Raw genomic sequence first — 9,846 nt, forward strand, 5'->3', positions numbered from 1 at the left:
GGTATATTGAAGAATTTTGCAAACCAAAAATAATATCCTCAGAATGCAAAGAAAAATAGCTGAAAGTAAAAGAAATCAATATAAACAGTATTTTCTTCGCTTTGTGTCCAAATTGGACAAAATTAATAATCCAAATATATGCCAAGGCTTAAAGCAGCAACAACGCTACACATGTAAGTAAAAATATTTAAGTATCTGAACGAAGAATTCTAGTCTTTTCCCAAATTTGATTGTTGTGACTAATCACCTGTTAGGCCTAATTAATTTTAGAGTGTTTTAAAGTATTGCAATTGTGATGTATTTTAATGTGTGATATGATGAGGCTGTTGATGAACTGTGTTTGTTTTTTAAATTAATGAAATTTTTTTTCATTTATCTGTTATTTTAGAAAAACTGATGATGGTGGAAAAATACACCAAAACGTATTTTAATTGATAAATAGAGACAATAAATGACTGAAACCCAGGAGTGAATTTTGATTTGGAATTGAAACACACTCAGGAAAGTATATACAATAAATAAATAATATTCATCTTTTTCTGTGCGCTTGATTCTGTACATTTATGTTAATAATCATTTCGTGTTTATGCATCCATTCCAGCCTATTTTCTTCGAACGTTATTTATTTCTACATCTCTGTTCTTCGACATCAGTCCAAACATAGTCGTTTAAAGATCTTCTTCGTTCTCTTCACCTTCTTAAGAGGTTTGTGTCCTTCCTGTCGTCAAACTTCTAAAGCATCGTCTTTAGCCACTGCAGGTTCATCTTCCAGTTTGCCAAAAAAGCTCCAGCTTGAAGACCATCTCACAATCAATGCGTTTGATTTTTTCGTTGTTGACGACTCTTTCCCACACATCGGTAATTCGTTCACATGAAAGTTGAAAAATTCCATTTTTTTTTCGTTTTTGAAAATAACCGTCTCCCATTCGGGTCGTTTGACAGTTCGGTTATTTATGATCAACCCCGACCCGGCAATTTCGCGTCAGCTACCTCGGCCACTTAAATTTTTATTGCTGTCCCAAATAATATTAAAACAATTTCCTCCGTCTGGTGGGTACCCAGAACCGTGGTTTTATTGCACTTTTTCGGCATCTAAAACAAGCCGTAATATATATGTTTAAGGGGGCTGCGGTTATGTGTCGATTTTTATTATAACATTTATGTTAAATGTTAAATTGAACTATTAGGGACGATTATTCCGGCAGGAAATTTCCTTAAAAGCGGCGGCCCCTGTTAAAATATGCTCGCCGGGTATTTGGGGGGTAATTGTTTAATTATAAAAATTGATAATGGTTGCGGCCAAATTTTTTTCCCATTTATTTAACTACATCGAATTATAACTGGGTAGTTATAATAGATCATCGTGAAACATTCAGCAGTATAATTTAGTTATAATTCAGATTGCCGGCTCAGAAGTTCGGCTTCCAAAATCCTTCAGTGCACAAGGAAGGCTCTGAGGAAATATCCCAGCCTCATAATTCAATTGAGAATCTTCACTAGATTTTTTATTCTGTTTGTTAACAGCTGCCTGCAACTTCTACTGTCATAATTTTCTTGGGATTTGAATTTTCATTTCTCAAAAACAATCTTGCGCAGGTACCACACCCATCTCATGCAAGTGCAAAATTTGCAGTGTTGTCTTCGGTTTTACGCCAACCCTTTTTACAAAGAACCGATAAAAAACACATAGTTTTGAAGCATTGAAGACTTGCTTCCGAATCGAGTTAATTAGCGCAACTTGATCATACGATCATTAGCCCTAAATCATGTCCTCGCTCAATTTTCATTGACATGTTCCGGCTTTAATGCGCTGTAGATAATTCTGGAATCGTTCCATCGGCGTTCTTAGGGGAGCCACAAATTTAACCTGGAACGATAGATCAACTCAACAGCAGGACAGTAAACAATACGGCGGCAGTGAAATAGAACACGGAATGAAATAACAAATGGTCAGGGTAATAAATGTGGCCAGAACACGTCAGCCCAGGAATAAGTTGTGTGGGAACCGCAGGATGTAAACGACACGCGTCTACGTAAACGTAGCCGGACCGGTGTATGTATTCCCGCCGTTATGTCCAGTTTCAAAATGTGCCAATGCTCAGCACAAGATTGACCGATCTATTTCCCGTCTTTCATCTGATTATTAACCCAGTCTGGAAATTTGAATTATTTATTCGGCAGAAAGTAAAACCAGATAAGCCGAAATAGGAAGGCATCAGTGACCATCCCAATGTCATCTTCTTCAGCAATTTTCATCCTTGGCAAACCCAAAAACATCGAAACTAAGCCAGATTTGTATACTTTATACTTAGAGAAGCCGAATTTATTATAAACCGCTTAATTCCACTCCATAACCTCGCTTCGCAATATCAGTTTTCATTGTTTATAAGAACGTTTGCTCATCACTACGTTTTGGCTTTGTCAGAAGAATATATTGACTTGTATGAGTAATTTCCACACAGCATGTATTCCTGATTTAGAGTCCTTCCAAGAACGGAAAACATTTGAAGTTTTGGCGAGCCCAATTTGAAAACTAACCACAAATATGCTGTAACGCTGATATGTTCCTCAACAAATCAAATTTACAAACACTCACAACCAGCTACCTAATTTCAAGCAAGTTTTGCAACGTTTTGTAATAAACTAGAGAAACAATAGGGTGTTTTCATTGTATCAAAAATTGCTACTAACTGAACATTAATCTATGGTTATATACACATACATACATCTATGTATATATGAAAGATTAAATAAGTTTGTACTATCTATCTATTGCTATTTTGTTAAATATTTAATAAACAAATTCAGCTAAAATTCAAATTATTCATGAATCTCTAAAACGCAATCCTATTGGTTGTGACGTCTCTGGTCATATAAATGGAGGATTGTTTACGTTCTGTGCATAGCGTTTAGTTGTGTGGTTGTGTTTCATTAATTATTTTGTTGACATAAATAATTTATAGTTTCTGTTAAACTAAAAAATGGCTTCTGAAGGATTCCTTAAAGCGTCTACAAACAATTTACCGTGTGTACATATTTTTATGGCTACCGAATTTTTAAAAAACGACGAACACTTTAGTTCAGCCGAATTTAAGGGTGTCAAAGCAGCAGCGTAAGTAAAAATTCGTAAATTCATTATTAGTTACTCTCTCCTTAATAAACTAATGTATTAGTATTAGGTAAATAATATATCTAAATTAGGCAAATAATATATAGAATTTTACTTATTAGACTTAAGCTAACCTATACACATGGCTGCTTTAAAAGTAAAATGAACTCTTAAATTTGTATTTTGGCCATCACGAGAACAATATGGTGATATCGGATATGTGCAATTGAAACGCGAGGGTTCTTTGTGCACTGTACAAGGTAGAATTTGCCCAGAACAGAGAGTACGATCGAAGGCATACTCTGTCTGCCTCATCATTAGCTTTTTGTGCATACTTTCATTAAAATGATCCTTGCAACAAAAAAACATTGATTTTGATTTAGGAACGTCACGTCTAGCTGCTTTGAATCATAAAACTTTACGTGCATAATCATGGGGAACGGCTAGAAAGAGTTTGTTTAAAGCACTTATTGAGGTATTCGTGCATTCTGGCAGAAAACACCACTTATTTTGTAATCCATACATATCACTATTTTCCATTATCATAATCAATAATCTTAACCAATAAAATAATGATAATCACAATAACTTAAATAATAAAACAAAGCTGCGAAAACAACAAAGTAAACACGAGACACTGTGTTGATATGACCTGCTACGTCACAATCGGGATAGGCAACCGACGATATGGATTCGGCGTTTTTGGCGGAAAATGTCTGATTTGAATTTGAATTTGCTACACAATTATTATGGAGACTTTTTTTCCAAAAAAAATTATATCAGTGTAATGTTTGCCATAACTACTTTCTAAACTAAAAAAGTGAAAATACCTTATTGGATTATCTAATAAATAAACGGCGCAAACACCAAGAGTAATCCACAGACTCTCGTGGTACTACCCCAGAAAAGAGAATGTTCTAGTGAAAATCTGTTGATCCTCCTACGGTATTGATCGAAACCGTTCCGCCCGGACCATTAAGAAGAAAAGCCACAGGAAAAAAGAAGAGTTGACAGAGGAAGAACGGAGCTCCTCCTACATCGTCACGTCTTCGGGAGCACGTCTCGAGTACGCGCTGGTACTCTATAATTAGCCAGCCAGCTTCTACCTTAATAATATCTCGGTGGTTCGTAATGGTTTGCGAACTGCCACAAAGGCTAATAACGTGAAGGTCCCGATTTATATGGAAATAAAAGCAAAAACGCGATTCATTCATGTGAGAACGGAGGATTTTCTCATCTACACACACAGACACACTGAAGTGACCCTTAGACTGATGAGACAGTTGGGCAACTTTGACTCAGGTAGGTGCGAACTCAGTAACAGATGAACTTTTACCGAAAATACCCAGAGGACCTCAAAATTGCTGTAGTCTGAAATACCAGCAGGTTCCTCTTAAATACTGCAAATAAACGGTTCAGCCTCTGTACTTGATTGTAGGCTGAGTATAAAACTCCATTAGCTGCCTCGCCGTCGTAAATAAGCTCGTCCTGTAATGCCACCACATGACCTATTATTAAACCCATAGAAGAAGAAAAAACGATTATAAGACATCGTGTCCCGATTGCCGATAATGATGGGCCGTTGTGGTGCAGAACACCGCGACTGTCCCAACCGAGCAGCATTGAACATTCATTCACCGGCTCTAGATAATAGAAGCTCTACAGAATTAACCAGAGGCGCACTCAATCAACGTACAAGTTTAGACAAAAAACGCTATAATGTAAAACACTTTGGTTGAACATTAGACTAATCCTTGAGTTTGGAAGCATTGGTTTTTAATCCTATGTGGATGACACAGTTTTCTTAGAGGAGAATCAGGTATTATGGATGATACAAAAAAGTGTGGCGGTAGAAACATTCAGAGATAGACTATTTAAGTCAGAGGGAAGAGTATGGTGGTGTAAGATAAATTTTCGTCTTCTTACACCTTTAACCTTATTCTTCTTCTGAATGACCTTAAAAAAAGTATTTTTTCCTAAGCTCAAGCTACACAGTTTTCCGCAGATTTTTGGTATACAATCTCAAATATTCAAGGTGCCATGGAGGCCTGGGTAACTCAGTGAATTTTTAGGAATTGGCGCAGTGCTGCGCAAATAGCTTGGACGCATCGGCGCAGTAACTCAGTTCCGTTGCTGCGAAAATGTTGATTTTCTTTTTTGACTGACTTTTTTTCGAACTTTTTTTAGATTTGTTTTAAAGGCCATTTATCAATAATATATTTAAAATGTTTTCAAATTTCAGAATTTTCCATTTTTGGCCAAGTTACTTTTTCTTCTAAATGCTCAATTTTCTAAAGTTTCACTTAAAAACACTGACAATCTTAAGGTATTTTCCACGAAAAATTATGAAAACATTTTCGAATCCTTCGTCGCTTTGTAAAAAGTTTTGCAATCCCTTTCCAGCTTCGAATTTGGAGCAAAAATGAAACAATTTTTTATCAAAAAAGGAACAGAATAAGCGAAAATTTATAACAGACTACATATTTGGAAATATCGTTACCTCCATTCATCTGAAGACTGCAGAATTTGTTAAAAAAACGTAGTTGTTTAGTTTTAACTGATTTTTTTTTGTTTTACTTTCTACTCGAAAGCGCTCTATTTTCTAGAGTTTTAGTTAAAAATACTGATGATCTGGAGGACTTTTACGCGACTAAATGACAAAAATGCAACATGCAAAAATGGCGACTTTCTAAAAGATAAATGTATAGCTTTGTAAAAAATTTACAAAAACTTTTTTCAGTGTCGAATTCGGGCCAAAAAGGAAAATAAATTCATACCGTTTTTTCCCGAAAACTATTAAGGTTTTCCCCAGAACCGATCACAAAACTAAAAGTTTTAAATCGAAAGCGCAAAAAGCATTATTTTCTGATAATTTTCTTGTTTTTTGACAATAATGGGGTGTTTTCAGCGAAAAATTATAAAAATAATTTAGTAAGTAAGTACGTAAAGCGAAAGCTTACAAAAATTTATTGGAAAAATTCTCCGCCCTCATCGCTCTGAGGATTTCTAAAATTTCTTTAAATTTTCAAGTAATTCCAGTTTTAGCAAAGTTTCTATTAAGCAATTCTTTCTACGCAAAAATCGCATTATTTTTTAGCTTTACTTAAAACACTGGCAATCTTCAGATATTTTCTGTGATACATTATAAGATAAATTTTATTGGAACACTCGCCTCCTTAACCGTTTTTTGTCGCTTCGCTCGCAAAAGTGTTTGGAAAACTTTTTGCAGCTTCGAATTATGGACAAAACCCTAATAATTATTTCTAGTCCTTTTTCAAAAAATATTTCCTCGAACTGAAAACGCGAAAGTTTATAATCATCAGGTCAATATTTCTAAACAGCACTGTCTCTATACAGAAAAACCGCGTTTTTCCTAACGTTTTACTGTAAAATACTCGCAAACTGAATCTTTTGAAAAAATGAAGAGATTGATTTTACAAGAAATCTCGTCGACTTTCTTTGGACTCAGTTCTGTTGCTGTAAAATATTTTTTTTAGTTGTTTGAAGAAAGAAGTAAAACATTATTAAGACAAAATATTAATAACCCTTTTAAAGATGTGAAAATTCTAGTCTCGGATGTAGTACAGCTTTATTTAACGACTGAGATATAACTCGTTGACTCATAGAGCGGCAACAACTCAATAGCGAAACTCAACACAGTGTTACCCAGGCAGAGTCCTATGCGCTGTAAACACTGGAACAAGAAATTTTCCAGATACTTGTTTACACGCCTCTGTCCTCATATCTAAACGATCACAAGTCCGGCGGAAATTAACTTTTACTATCAACCTGGAGGAGGCGTAGCCGGCGTTTTGTTACCATTTACCAGCCGATTGGCCCGATCCGCGGTATCGGGATTTTTTTCTTTAGTATCGGCCAAACATGAACAAAAAAAAATTAAGTCAGAAATTACGGCGTTTTTAATACCAAGATGCGTTTCAATTATGTCCATGACTATCAAGCTTTGCAACAAAACACTCAAGAATCACTGTTTCACTCGTACTGCACTTTCGGTCCTAGCAATATCATCTGTAACGAATTTAACACCACATTTACCGTTTTTAAAGGTCGCAACTGACTTCCTAAGAGTTTCACTGAATACGACAGCACTCGCAGTCGACAATATGTCAGGGTCTTTCTTTTTTTAAGTTAACGGTAAAAAGTCCCTTTGACCACACAGGGACAAGAGTGTCTATATGTTCCCGCTCTATTCATTCTTTATTTGTTGCTTCATGTTTCATGTTCATGTTCATGGTTCAAATCCGAAGTGTCCTTGTTTTGGACGCACAATACACTTGTTTCGTGTTGTTCTTTATTATTTTCCGATCATCTTTTGTTGGTAGAAATAACAGGCGAAAAAGCTGACAGTCTAGTTGAATAGGCCAATAAATCATTAGTCGCTTCTCCTTGCATGCAAAAGCTGATTTTCGTTCTTGCGAATTTTGGCGTTAATAATGGAATTGTGTTCTGTATCAGCAGCAGCCCCAGAAAGGCCCACTGTCGCATTAAACCAACTCCTCAGTTTCTTTTGTCATGACTTTAGAATACAGAAAAGTCCGCTTATAATGAACCCGGTTATAGTGAACTTTCGGTTAAAACGAACTTTTTTCCGTTAATTGAAACGTCGTCCATAAAAACCAACGTTTTTTTACTGGTGATAACGAACTTCCGCATATAACGATCACTTTTTAGGTTAGTTGTATATTAACTTTCCGTTTATAACGTACTTCCACGCTCAGCAACACGAATCGTGCGGAGTTGTTTATATTAGTGAGAGCTAGAGACAGGCAGTGAAAAGTACGAGATTATTAACAAAATAAAAAGTGGAGTAAAGCAGAGTGGCATTTGTAAGGAATTAGCACTTGGAAAGTCTACTGTTGCAACAATATGGAAAAACAGAGAAAACATTTTATCAGCGTATGACAAAACAAATGTTAGATGTAGGAAGTTAAAATTATCTGCACATGGAAAGGTTGACAAGGGACTTTTTAAGTGGTTTACTCAAAAAAGACAAGAAAACGTTCCCATAAGGGGCAGTGTTTTGCAAGAAAATGCTAGTGAAATGGGGAGTAAAATCAAAAACAAAGAGTTTGTTTGTTATAAAAGTTGGGAAGAGCGTTTCAAGAAGAGGCATAATATCAGTAGCGGAAAATTGTTGGAGAGTCTGCCGGTGAAAAATTCTTCTTATGACAACGTTAGAAACGATCGATAAAAATGAAACATTTTCTAGATCTAAATTTCTAAATCTCTTAGATGCAGTAAATTTCATTCATAGAGCTTGGCAAAAAGTTAGCCGAAAAACCATTGTAAATTGCTTTAAGCATGGGTGATTTGTCAGAAAAGAAAATGATTATGAACCAGACGATGAAATTCCACTTAACGAATGGTTAAAAAAGTATAAAGAATGACTACGAGTATGCCACAGACGAAGATGTCCCAATGTTGTCGAAGAACAAGTTAAAACCAAATTGAGTGATTTCAATTTCTTCGATTATGTGAGCATTGATAATGGCATTATTACAAGAGAAATGTTAACCGATGAGCAAATTATAGACTCCGTAACCTCATCTGCACCTTTAAGCGATAATGAGAAAGATGACGATTTAGGTGAAACGTATTCTACTGTAGACACTAATGCTGTTCCAACCATTTCTGAAATGATAAAAAAAACATCTATTTTGCAGCAGAAATGTACAAAAAAAAATTACAGACTTTATGAAGTAGATTTCAAATTGAATTTTGTTTATCTTTTTGTGTTCTTTTTAGTCATACCTACTAATTTCTACTACTCTATGTAAAAATAACGAAATAAAATGCACCACGTGTTTTTGTATTATTATTCGCTTACAGCGAACTCCGGATATAACGAACCAGTTTCAGTTCATTTTTCAAGTTTGTTATATCCGGACTCAACTATAGTTAACTTTTTCTAAGTGATTTGAAATAGTATGTGAATGGTTTGGTTGGATTTTTATTGTGGGTTGCTCATTTCTATTATAGCCAGATGATTTGCAACTGATTAATCAGGTTAACGCAACTCTTTTAACGTAGAAAAAAACCGCCTTCCAACAACTGTGAAAATAATCGCAAAGAACTAACAGAAGGCGAAAACAATAAAGCTACGATTCGATATTAAAATTAACGCAGAGAAAATGCTTGTGTAATTACCTTTTGGGTACAACACCAGCTCGGGGCTGTAATATTGGCAATTTAGGCAGAGGGCGATTATCATAATAACGTAATATCGAAGAGCGATAGCAGCAGTAATAATATACCGAGTGCGTGCATGCCAGTGCTTGCTTTAGTAGGCGGTTATTCGAACCAAATAAACACGTGCAACTTGCAGGACATGTCATTAGAGACGAGAAAATTGCGACTTGGAAGTGATTGTGTGCGATTTTGCAAGACTGTGCCCCTGCAGCGGACCTATTTCTAATAGGGGTAATGAAGAAAATTGAGAGAAACCTTAAATTCCAAAATCGAATTATAACTGTTCTAATTTTGCTTCAACAAATGTTCATTAAAGATTACTCAAAATATCGATACGAACAAAACATGGGATTTTAAGTGGCTGAAACTGATCAAAAAACGAGGTTGTTGTACAAAACGAATTAAAACTTACTCCAAAAATCGCTTCACTGTCACAAACTGTCTTCATTTGGAACTTAGTTTCCAAAAGAACAGTTTTCCAAAATTCTGACGTTTAATTTGGTTTAATTCACTTCAAATTGGGATGT

The 9,846-nt window shown here is 35.4% G+C and overlaps 1 long non-coding RNA gene across 1 annotated transcript in view; it reads right to left on the reverse strand.

The window, feature by feature from the left end:
* The window catches only part of LOC125504324, a 173,990-nt gene extending 164,165 nt beyond the window's left edge, over nt 1-9,825 (reverse strand). The window contains exon 1 of the long non-coding RNA XR_007281437.1: nt 9,732-9,825. This is a non-coding gene — a long non-coding RNA (uncharacterized LOC125504324). The remainder of the gene's footprint in view (nt 1-9,731) is intronic.
* Between the last annotated feature and the right edge of the window lie 21 nt (nt 9,826-9,846).

Source organism: Dendroctonus ponderosae, unplaced genomic scaffold (assembly GCF_020466585.1).
Source record: "Dendroctonus ponderosae isolate FM_Combo_2020 unplaced genomic scaffold, Dpon_F_20191213v2 Dpon_F_20191213_4, whole genome shotgun sequence".
NCBI classification, from domain to species: domain Eukaryota; kingdom Metazoa; phylum Arthropoda; class Insecta; order Coleoptera; family Curculionidae; genus Dendroctonus; species Dendroctonus ponderosae.